The sequence below is a fragment of the Bos mutus genome, chromosome 14 (assembly GCF_027580195.1).
Source record: "Bos mutus isolate GX-2022 chromosome 14, NWIPB_WYAK_1.1, whole genome shotgun sequence".
Classification (NCBI taxonomy): Eukaryota; Metazoa; Chordata; class Mammalia; order Artiodactyla; family Bovidae; genus Bos; species Bos mutus.
In genome coordinates this window covers 47,224,971-47,237,848 of record NC_091630.1, presented here as the reverse complement: position 1 = coordinate 47,237,848, position 12,878 = coordinate 47,224,971, and the positions used below count along the sequence as shown (strand labels likewise).

The 12,878-nt window shown below is 40.3% G+C and overlaps 1 protein-coding gene across 10 annotated transcripts in view; it reads right to left on the bottom strand.

The window, feature by feature from the left end:
* EYA1 (EYA transcriptional coactivator and phosphatase 1) overlaps nt 1-12,878 on the bottom strand; it is a 193,975-nt gene that overhangs the window by 58,460 nt on the left and 122,637 nt on the right. The gene's annotated exons all lie outside the window — the stretch shown is intronic.

The following is a 12,878-nucleotide window of genomic DNA, read 5'->3' as shown; positions in this document are numbered from 1 at the left end:
ACTCAACCACCAGACAGAGACACTGTTGTAGCTGCAGGGCTGTGTCATTGTTTCTAAATTTCCATCTAGGAGTTCTCTTAGGATGACAAGGATTCAAACTCCTTTCATCAGAGCTTATGAGGATGCCATCCAGTTCATCTCTTGACTGAACTAGGTCTAACACTAGCCCACACGAGGCACTGGCAGGACTACATTTTTGCTACATGTCAAATAAATGGAAGGAGTTTTCTAAGATAACTGAGCTCCCAACCTGCAGGCATAAAGGACACCAGAAGTGTACATTCTCATGGTGGTCATACTGTGCGCTTTGCAGTCATAGCATCTAGCCTGAAATTCTCACTTTACCATTTACTAGCTCTGTGGTAGGCAGTTCAGTTACTTAACCCCTGGATTTCAGGTCCCAGATCAGCAAAATAGGAATACAACAGGTTTGCTTGAGGTTTTTAATTGATGATATATTTAAAGTTCTGAACACAGTGCCTAGCAAGTATTAAGCTGCTGCTGCTACTACTCTGGGTGGTGGTGGTGGTATTTCTATCTCTATACTACAATAATAACTGCAGATCAGTCCAAACATGGGACACCATGTCCCTACTACAGAAAGGTACATGAACATTCTGTGTTCAGATTGGATGTGAAGTTCATGCTTTTTAAAAATAAGGTCACCCCTAAATTCCTCATGCCAATATTTTTGAGGTGATTGTGTTTTTAAGAGCCCCATATCAGTAGAGCTGATTTGTGTGGATGTTAAACTGGGAACATGCAGTGTGACCACTCCCAGAAGCAATGCCACTGGTTCTCCCAAAAGATGCTAACCAAGCTTCTTATCACTAAGAGCAATGACCCAATTCTAGAAAACCAGCAGAGGTGTTGTCCCATACTCTGAAGATCTAGGAATGGAGCGGAGGGCACTGTCATTCAGATAGTATCCAAGCACTACACCAATTCCATAGAAATCCAAAAATGCTCTTTAAGGAAAAAGCAATTACCCGCACAGCGAAGCAGTGTGATCTCTGTAGGTGGGTCACTTATACCTATTAGCTTATACCCTTTAATCATTAAAGGGTTAGATTTTTGGACAGGAACTTAAGCAAAGCCCAAATCCATTGTTTATAGTCCAAATGACTTGGCAGAACAGGTCATGGCAAAATCTTGATAGGCCCAAGCTTATCAACAAATAGCTGGTAGTGACAAAGGGCAATAAACCATAATTACTGAGGTACATTCCAAATGTAGTACCTTCAATGTATAGTCCCTGAAAATGTTCAGGGTTCACAAAATGACTTTAGCATTTGAGGAATACATAATTCAGAGAGGGCTTGTTTGTGGTAGAGTCAAAGAATAAATCTGTGGGAGTACTTTAAGAATATCAACATCATATAAAATTATCCACTACTATAACAGGAAAGAAAAGTAGGGTCTTCTAGTATTAGTTGTTCAAAAAATAGCAACTCTGATTGTAGTCATGTGACTGATGACCAGGGAAAGGTATTCCATCCCTCAGCTCCCATGTGAGCATAGCATCCTTTCCCTAATGTAAATAGTTGATTACTCCCAAGTTAAGATTACCATGTATATGCATTATACATGAAAGTGAAAATCCCTCAGTCCTGTCCGACTCTTTGTGACCTCATGGACTATTCAGTCCATGGAATTCTCCAGGCCAGAATACTGGAGTGGGTAGCCATTCCCTTCTCCAGGGCATCTTTTGAACCCAGAGATTGAACCCTGCTCTCTTGTACTGCAGGCAGATTCTTTACCATCTGAGCCACAAGGGAAGCCCATGGTGGCCACCATATATATTGTACATAAACGTCTGCTAGATATTACACAGAAAATGCCTAAGGCTAGATTTAAGCTTCAAGGAGCAGAATTGGATTTACCTTTAAAGCTGGCCACCAAGCATCAAGCACACCTACAGATTAATCATATTAGTTCACTGACTCATGAGCTGTGGCTGGTAAACTGAAATTCACTATGCTGTTGAAAAGATAATAAAGGAATGGGGCACCTACATGAGCCACTAAGGATACCTATCTGTCTCCAAGAGGTGACCAGGAAGCCTTAGCAAGGATCTGCACTAATACTGGAGAGATATTCAAGGAGAGAAGATATTTGAGAAAATCTCCAGATTTAGAAAGCAGTTTAGGCTCATCTCAAAACTGCCTCAAATCAACCCTGAATATTCATTGGAAGGACTGAAGCTGAAGCTTCAATACTTTGGCCACTTGAGCCGAAGAGCCATCCCTGGAAAAGGCCATGATGCTAGGAAAAGTTGAGGGCAAAAGGAGAAGGGAGCAGCAGAGGATAAGATGGTTAAATAGCATCAATAACACAGTAGACATGAATTTGAGCAAACTCTGGAAGATAGTGAAGGACAGGGAAGCCTGGCAGGCTGCAGGCTTCATGGAGTCACAGACAGTTGGACAATGCTTAGCGACTGAACAACAACAACACTGCCTCACCAAAAGTAGCTATGGGCTAGTCATTTATAAAAAACACTGTCATTCCCTTTATTTCTTACATGGGTCCACATATACTTGGTTCTGCTGAGTTAATGAATTTGTGGTTTAAAACCCCTCAAACTGGAGTTTTCTCCTTCTTAATCAACTCTGAGTCAAGGGTTTACAGGATAATTGAGAACACTCTACAATGGCTTGTTAAATGAGAATTCAATCAGAATGTTGACATTAAAAAAAAAAAAAAAGATAGCAACCAGACATTGTGAAGTCACTCAGTTGTGTCTGACTCTTTGTGACCCCATGGACTGTAGCCCACCAGGCTCCTCCATCCATGGAATTTTCTATGCAAGAGTACTGGAGTGGGTTTCCATTTCCTTCTCCAGGGGATCTTCCCAAGCCAAGGATCAAACCTGGGTCTCCCACATTGTGGGCAGACGCTTTACCTTCTGAGCCACCAAAGAATCGCAACCAGACATTCAGTTCAGTTCAGTTCAGTCACTCAGTCGTGTCCGACTCTTTGCGACCCCATGCATCACAGCACACCAGGCCTCCCTGTCCATCACCAACTCCCGGAGTTCACTGAGACTCACGTCCATCGAGTCAGTGATGCCGTCCAGCCATCTCGTCCTCTGTCGTCCCCTTCTCCTCTTGGCCCCAATCCCTCCCAGCATCAGAGTCTTTTCCAATGAGTCAACTCTTTGCATGAGGTGGCCAAAGTACTAGAGTTTCAGCTTTAGCATCATTCCTTCCAAAGAAATCCCAGGGCTGATCTCCTGCAGAATGGACTGGTTGGATCTCCTTGCAGTCCAAGGGACTCTCAAGAGTCTTCTCCAACACCACAGTTCAAAAGCATCAATTCTTCGGCGCTCAGCCTTCTTCACAGTCCAACTCTCACATCCATACACGACCACAGGAAAAACCATAGCCTTGACTAGACGGACCTTTGTTGGCAAAATAATCTCTCTGCTTTTGAATATGCTATCTAGGTTGGTCATAACTTTCCTTCCAAGGAGTAAGCGTCTTTTAATTTCATGGCTGCAATCACCATCTGCAGTGATTTTGGAGCCCCAAAAAATAAAGTCTGACACTGTTTCCACTGTTTCCCCATCTATTTCCCATGAAGTGATGGGAGCAGATGCCATGATCTTAGTTTTCTAAATGTTGAGCTTTAAGCCAACTTTTTCACTCTCCTCTTTCACTTTCATCAAGAGGCTTTTTAGTTCCTCTTCACTTTCTGCCATAAGGGTGGTGTCATCTGCATATCTGAGGTTATTGATATTTCTCCCGGCAATCTTGATTCCAGCTTGAGCTTCTTCTAGCCCAGCGTTTCTCATGATTTACTCTGCATATAAGTTAAATAAGCAGGTGACAACATACAGCCTTGACATACTGCTTTTCCTATTTGGAACCAGTCTGTTGTTCCATGTCCAGTTCTAACTGTTGCTTCCTGACCTGCATATGGGTTTCTCAAGAGGCAGGTCAGGTGGTCTGGTACTCCCATCTCTTCCAGAATTTTCCACAGCTTATTGTGATCCACACAGTCAAAGGCTTTGGCATAGTCAATATAGAAGAAATAGATGTTTTTCTGGAACTCTCTTGCTTTTTTGATGATCCAGCGGATGTTGGTAATTTGATCTCTGGTTCCTCTGCCTTTTCTAAAACCAGCTAGAACATCTGGAAGTTCACGGTTCACGTAGTGCTGAAGCCTGGCTTGGAGAATTTTGAGCATTACTTTACTAGCATGTGAGATGAGTGCAATTGTGTGGTAGTTTGAGCATTCTTTGGCATTGCCTGTCTTTGTGATTGGAATGAAAACTGACCTTTTCCAGTCCTGTGGCCACTGCTGAGTTTTCCAAATTTGCTGGCATATTAAGTGCAGCACTTTCACAGCATCATCTTCCAGGATTTGAAATATCTCCACTGGAATTCCATCACCTCCACTAGCTTTGTTCGTAGTGATGCTTTCTAAGGCCCACCTGACTTCACGTTTCAGGATGTCTGGTTCTAGGTGAGTGATCACACCATGGTGATTATCTGGGTCATGAAGATCTTTTTTTGTACAGTTCTTCTGTGTATTCCTGCCACCTCTTAATATCTTCTGCTTCTGTACGGTCCATACCGTTTCTGTCCTTTATCAAGCCCATCTTTGCATGAAACGTTCCCTTGGTATCTCTAATTTTCTTGAAGAGATCCCTAGTCTTTCCCATTCTGTTGTTTTCCTCATTTCTTTGCATTGATTGCTGAGGAAGGCTTTCTTATCTCTCCTTGCTATTCTTTGGAACTCTGCATTCAGATGTTTGTATCTTTCTTTTCCTCCTTTGCTTTTTGCTTCTCTTCTTTTCACAGCTATTTGTAAGGCTTCCCCAGACAGCCATTTTGCTTTTTTCCATTTCTTTTCCATGGGGATGGTCTTGATTCCTATCTCCTGAAAATGTCACAAACCTCCATCCATAGTTCATCAGGCACTCTATCTATCAAATCTAGTCCCTTAGGTCATACCTGAATGGTCGAGTGGTTTTCCCTACTTTCTTCAATTTAAGTCTGAATTTGGCAATAAGGAGTTCATGATCTGAGACACAGTCAGCTCCTGGTCTTGTTTCTGCTGACTGTATAGAGCTTCTCCATCTTTGGCTGCAAAGAACATAATCAATCAGATTTCGGTATTGACCATCTAGTGATGTCCATGTGTAGAGTGTTCTCTTGTGTTGTTGGAAGAGGGTGTTTGCTATGACCAGTGCGTTCTCTTGGCAAAACTCTATTAGCCTTTGCGCTGCTTCATTCTGTATTCTAAGCCCAAATTTGCCTGTTACTCCAGGTGTTTCTTGACTTCCTACTTTTGCATTCCAGTGCCTTATAATGAAAAGGACATCATTTTTGGGTGTTAGTTCTAAAAGGTCTTGTAGGTCTTCATAGAACCGTTCAATGTCAGCTTCTTCAGCGTTAGTGGTTGGGGCATAGACTTGGATTACTTGATATTGAATGGTTTGCCTTGGAAACGAACAGAGATCATTCTGTCGTTTTTGAGATTGCATCCAAGTACTGCATTTTGGACTCTTTTGTTGACCATGATGGCCACTCCATTTCTTCTGAGGGATTCCTGCCCACAGTAGTAGATATAATGGTCATCTGAGTTAAATTCACCCATTCCAGTCCATTTTATTTCACTGACTCCTAGAATGTTGACATTCACTCTTGCCATCTCTTGTTTGACCACTTCCAATTTGCCTTGATTCATGGACCTAATATTCCAGGTTCCTATGCAATATTGCTCTTTAAAGCATTGGAACTTGCTTCTATCACCAGTCACATCCACAACCGGGTATTGTTTTTCCTTTGGCTCCATCCCTTCATTCTTTCTGGAGTTATTTCTCCACTGATCTCCAGTAGCATGTTGGGCACCTACTGATCTGGGGAGTTCCTCTTTCAGTATCCTATCATTTTGCCTTTTCATACTGTTCATGGAGCTCTCAAGGCAAGAATACTGAAGTGGTTTGCCATTCCCTTCTCCAGTGGACCACATTCTGTCAGACCTCTCCACCATGACCCGCCCGTCTTGAGTGGCCCCACATGGCATGGCTTAGTTTCATTGAGTTAGACATGGCTGTGGTCCATGTGATTAGACTGGCTAGTTTAACATTACATTGATGTCTAGTGTAACGATACACTGAAGTGAAGTTAAGTGAAGTGAAGTCGCTCAGTCATGTCTGAATCTTTGCAACCCCGTGGACTGTACCCTACCAGGCTCCTCTGTCCATGGGATTTTCCAGGCAATAGTCCTGGAGTGGATTGCCATTTCCTTCTCCAGGGGATCTTCCCAACCCAGGGATCGAAACTGGGTCTCCCACATTGTAGACAGAGGCTTTACATTCTGAGTCACCAGGGAAGTTCCAACTGGAGACATTACACACCTCTTATTGAAAGATTTACCCCACCCATGAAATCTTGTCCAAAACAAACAAATCAACCATCAAATCTAAATCTAACTCAGCTTCTGGATCTAGCTACTGATGTGTAGGAAATACAGAGAACAAAAGACTATGTGATAAAGGAATACAATGGAGATGCAATCAAGAAAACCCACTCTCAGGAATGCTACAAGAGAAATGGTCTGATTATTTCAAAAGATATACTAGAGGTTAAATAAAAAAGATTAGGTGAGAATGTACTATTAAAATACATATCAAGAGACATACAATAAACAATCAATACATACAATAAAAAAATCAAAAAAATAAAACCATTGGGAAAACCCCTTTATAAACTAGGAACAGAAGATAGAAGGAAACTATCTCAATACTATAAAGGCCATATATGAAAAGCCCACAACAACCTCATACTCAATGTTTAAAGTCAAAATGCTTTTCCTCTATGAGCAGGAACAAGTCAAGGATGTCATTTCTATTTGACATTTTACTGGAAGTCCTAGCCAGTAAAACTAGGTAAGAAATAAAAAACATCCAAATAGGAAAAGAAGAAGTAAAATTATCTTTATTCACAGATGACATGATCTTATATGCAGAAAATGCCGAAGAGTTTCTAAAAACTGTTAGAACTAATAAATGAATTCAGAACAGTTACAGGATAAAAAAATCAGCACACAAAAATCAGCTGCATTTTTATATACTAACAATGAACAATCCATAAAGGAAATTAAGAACATTTCACTTAAAATACCATTAAAAGGAATAAAATACTTAGAAATAAATGTAACAAAAAGTAGTCAAAACACTTGTATACTGAAAACTATTAAATGTTGCTGAAAGAAATCAAAGAAGATACAATTAAAAGGAAAAACATTCTATCCTCACAGATGGAAGGTTTAATATTAAGATATCAATACTACTCAATGTGACTTATAGATTTAATGCAATTTCTATCAAATTTTTGTGTGTGTTAGTCATTCAGCCATGTCCAACTCTTCGTGACCCCATGGACTATAGCCCACCAGGCTCCTCTGACCATGGAATTCTCCAGGCAAGAATACTGGAGTGAGTTGCCAATCCATCCTCCAGGGGATCGTCGCAAACCAGGGATGGAACCCGGGTCTCCCACATTTCAGGCAGATTCTTTACCATCTGAGAGAAGAATATTTTTGGTAGATCAAATTTTTAAGGGGATTTTTAATGGTATTTTTTTGTAAAACCAGAAAAATCCATCCTAAAATTCATATGCAATCTCAGAGGATCCAAATAGCCAAAACAATCTTGAAAAATAAAAACAAAGTTGGATTTCATACTTCTTAATTTTAAAACTTAATCATAAAGCTTCAGCAGTCAAAACAGTATGGTATATAGAGACATGGATGGACTGAGAGACTGTCATATAGCGTGAAATGAGTCAGAAAGAGAAAAACGTCATATATTAATACATATATGTGCAATCTATAAAAATGGCATAGGTGATCTTATTTGCAAAACAGAAAGAGAGACACAGATGTAGAGAACAAACATGGATACCAAGGGAGAAAGGAGAAGGATGGCAACAATTGGGAGATTGGGATTAGCATACATATATAAATATATACCGGAGAAGGCAATGGCATCACGCTCTAGTACTCTTGCCTGGAAAATCCCATGGATGGAGGAGCCCGGTAGGCTGCAGTCCATGGGGTCGCTGAGAGTCGGACACGACTGAGCGACTTCACTTTCATGCATTGGAGAAGGAAATGGCAACCCACTCCAGTGTTCTTGCCTGGAGAATCCCAGGGACGGGGGAGCCTGGTGGGCTGCTGTCTATGGGGTCACACAGAGTCGGATACGACTGAAGTGACTTAGCATAGCATAGCATAAATATATACACACACATAATCACATATACAGATATATACACACTACTGACACTGTGTATGAAATAGACGACTAATGAGAACATACTATATATAGCACAGGGAACTCTACTCAACACTCTGTGGTAACCTAAATGGGAAGGAATTCAAAAGAGAGGGGATACATGTATATGTGTAGCGAATTCACTTTGCTCAACAGCAGAAACTAACAAACACTGCCAAGCAACTATACTCCATTGTAAATTAATTAAAAAATAGTCATTTATAAAGACTGGAATAATGACAAGACATATGGACTACTGGAATGCAACAGAGCTCAGAAGCAAATTCCCACACATATGGTCAAATGACTTTTAAACAGAGTGCCAAGATTATTCAATGAAGAAAACACAGCCTTTTCAACAAACAGTGTTGTGAAAACTGGATATCCACAAGCAAAAGAATAAAGTTGGATCCTTATACCATACACAAAAATGAACTCAACATGGATCAAATACCTAAACATAAGAGTGAAACTGTAAAACTCTGGGTAAAACACTTCAGACAATGAATCTGGCAAGTGACTTCTTGGCTATGACACAAATGCACAGGCAACAGAAGGAAAAATAGATAAATTTGACTACATCTAAGAACTTCTATGCATCAAAGGATTCAATTAACAGAATGAAAAGGTAAACTATGGAGTAGTAGAAAATATCTAAACCTGTATCTGATAGGAGGTACAAAGAACACCTACAACACAGCCATTAAAAAAAAAAAAAAAAACACAGTTAAAAAATGGGCAGAGAACTTAATAGCGATCCCAGTGGTTCAGCTGGTAAAGAATCAACCTGCAATGAGGGAGGCCTGGGTTCATTCCCTGGGTTGGGAAGATTACCTGGAGAAGGGAACACCTACCCGCTCCAGTATTCTTGCCTGGACAATTCCATGGACAGAGGAGCCTGGCAGGCCCCAGTCCACGGGATCGCAAAGAGTCGGACATGACTGAGTGACTTTCACTTTCAAAGATACACAAGTGATCAGCAAGCACATGAAAAGATGCTCAACATCACTAATCATTAGGGAAATGCAAATCAAAATCACAGTGAGATACCACCTCACACTCACTAGGATGGCTACTATAAAAGAACTGGACAATAACAAGTGTTGATAAAAATGTAGAGAAATTGGAACCCTTGTGTCCTGTTGGCACAGCTGCTATGGAAAACAATATGGCAATTCCTCAAAAAATTAAGCATGGGATCACTATATGATCCAGCAATTCTACTTCTGAAAGTCAAAGTGAAAGTTGCTCAGTTGTGTCTGACTCTTTGTGACCCCCTGGACTGTAAAGTCCATGGAATTCCCCAGGCCAGAATCCTGGAGTGGGTAGCCTTTCCCTTCTCCAGGGGATCTTCCCAACCCTAGGACTAAACCCAGGTCTCCTGCATTGCAGGTGGATTCTTTACCAGCTGAGCCACAAGGGAAGTCTAATTGTACTTCCGGCACCCAAAATAACTGACAGCAGGGTCTCCAAGAGATATCTATACAGCCACTTTCATAGCAGCCTTATTCACAACTGCTGAAAGGTAGAAACAATTCAAGTGTCCATTGACAAATGAATAGATGAAATGAGGCATTCCCATTCAATGGAGTATTATTCAGTTCAGTTGCTCAGTAGTGTCCAACTCTGCAATCGCATGGACTACAGAATGCCAGGCTTCCCGTCCTTCACTATCTCTCAGAGCTTGCTCAAACTCATGTCCATTGAGTTGGTGATGCCATCCAACCATCTCGTCCTCTGTTGTCCCATTCTCCTCCTGCCTTCTATCTTTCCCAGCATCAGGGTCTTTTCCAATGAGTCGGCTCTTCATGTCAGGTAGCCAAAGTATTGGAGCTTCAGCTTCAGCAGCAGTCCTTCCAGTGAATATTCAGGATTGATTTCCTTTAGGATTGACTGGTTGTATCTCCCTGCAGTCCAAGGGACTCTCAAGAGTCTTCTCTAGAACCACAGTTCGAAAGCATCAATTTTTAGGCGTTCAGCATTCTTTATGGTCCAACTCTCACATCCCTACATGACTACTGGAAAAACCATAGCTTTGATTATACAGACCTTTGTCAGCAAAGTAATGTCTCTGCTTTTTAATACGCTGTCTAGGTTTGTCATAGCTTTTCTTCCAACGAGCAAGTGTCTTTTAATTTCACGGCTGTAGTCACCATCTGCAGTGAATTTGAAGCCCACGAAAATAAAATCTGTCCCTGTTTCCATTGTTTCCCCATCTATATGCCATGAAGTGATGAGACCGGATGCCATGATCTTCGTTTTTTGAATGCTGAGTTTTAAGCCAGCTTTTTCACTCTATTTCAACCTTCATCAAGAGGCTCTTTAGTTCCTCTTCAGTTTCAAAAAGGAAAGGAATTCTGACACATGCATAAGGCATGAATAAACCTCGAAGACATTATGCTAAGTGAAGTAAGCCACTTACAAAAAGACTAATACTGTGTGATTTTACTCATATGAGGTATTCAGGAGTCAAAATCAGATAACCATACTAGTGCAGTAAGGGAGACAAAGACAAATGTATGATATTGCTTACATGTAGAACCTAAAAAAATGAAACAAATCAACTTATTTACAACACAGAAATAAACAGACTCACACACATAGGAAACAAACTTACAGTTACCAAAGGGGAAGGGGAGGATAAAATTAGGAGTATGGGATTAACAGATACATACCATTACATATAAAATAAATACTAAGGATTTACTGTTTAGCACAGGGAATTACATTCAGTATCTTATAATAATCTACAATAGAAAAGAATCTGAAAAAAATCTATGTACACACACACATATATAACTACATCTGAAGCTAACACAATATTGTAAATCAACTATAGTTCAATAAAAATAAAGAGTAATAAAAATTATAGAGACATAAAGCAAAATGGTGGTTGCCAGGTGCTGGAGGGAGGGGAAAATGGGGAGTTATTTAACCATATAGACTTTCAGTTTTACAAGATCCAAAGAATTCTGGAGATCGGTTGTATAATAATGTGGATGTATTTAATACTACTGAACTGTATGCTTATGAACTGTTAAGAAGGTAGTTTATCTTAGGTGTTTATTTTACTACAATTTAAAATCAAAATAGAATTGGAGAACTGTAACTGTTGATTAGACATTTAATATTAAGAAATTACTAATTTTGCTAGACAGCTAAAGTCCTGAGTACTAGCTACCATTTCTATTCTAAAGATTCTTTTAATGGAGTCTTAAATACACATTGAAATACATACAAACTAAATAATACAATTATTTGAAAAATAATTCTCCAACAGAGCCAGGCAGGGAGGGATGTGGTAAGGACACAGATGCAACAAGATTAACTAGGATTTGGTAATTGTTAAAGTTGGCAGAGGTTACAGTGGGTTTCATTATATCAATACCATTTCCTCTACTTTTGTAGATATTTAGAATTGTCTATACTAAATTTTTTTTAAAAATAGGCAAAAATATTCACTGAGACAAGATTGGTTGTCTTCTGGTGGTAAAACTATAGATTAAAAAAAATTTTGAAAATGTAAAGCACATTCAAACCATACTTTTAAAATGACAAGTTTTTGTTTTTTTTTTTAAGTCAAAGTTCCAAAAGCCTTGCAAAGTTCCTCAGCATATCCTCTTTTATTGAAAAGAAGATGCTTGGACATGCTTGTTCATCTGTACTCAGACTTAGAGAGATTTGGAATATACACAGGATGTGTGTCTGACACCGCTTTGTATTAACGCTACTAATTTTTATCAAAGGGAATGGCCTTTTCCAGGAAGCCAGAGAAACTTCTATTTAATACATCTATAATTGAAGCCATAGGAGCAGCATGGTCACACTGCAACACTGATAAGCTGCAGAGGAGAATTCCCAGTGTAATTTAAGACTCGCAGTAACCCTAGAAGCATCTCCTTTAGGACTTCTGGCATTTAGTTTTTGGTTGTGTAGCTCCTGATCCTTTTTTTCTGGCTCATGATACTAGTGTTATCATTTAACATCCTATTATTGGCCTTTTCTTACTAGTTAAGTGATTGTAGTTACCAGAGAACACTGTCATGAGTAATACAGAATACTTGTTTCCTTCCTAAGATTGTTCCTCCTTTGGATATATCCTATTGTTATATCCTTTGGATATTCTGTGGTTTCCCTCTTTGCAGGTTTAGTGGTGTTGGTTTAGATCCGCCCATGAAGGACTGCTACTGAAGGTTCATTCATTTCCTACTGACTATCTGCTTTATTCAGAGAAGGCGATGGCACCCCACTCCAGTACTCTTGCCTGGTAAATCCCATGGATGGAGGAGCCTGCTAGGCTGCAGTCCATGGGGTCGCGAAGAGTCGGACACCACTGTCGGACACGACTGAGCTACTTCGCTTTCACTTTTCACTTTCATGCATTGGAGAAGGAAATGGCAACCCACTCCACTGTTCTTGCCTGGAGAATCCCAGGGACAGGGGAGCCTGGTGGGCTGCTGTCTATGGAGTCACATAGAGTCGGACACGACTGAAGTGACTCAGCAGCATCTGCTTTATTAATCTAAAAGCTCCCTGAAGCCAGAAATTCTGGCTAGGCACCTCCTACACTACTATGTTGTATTCAAGA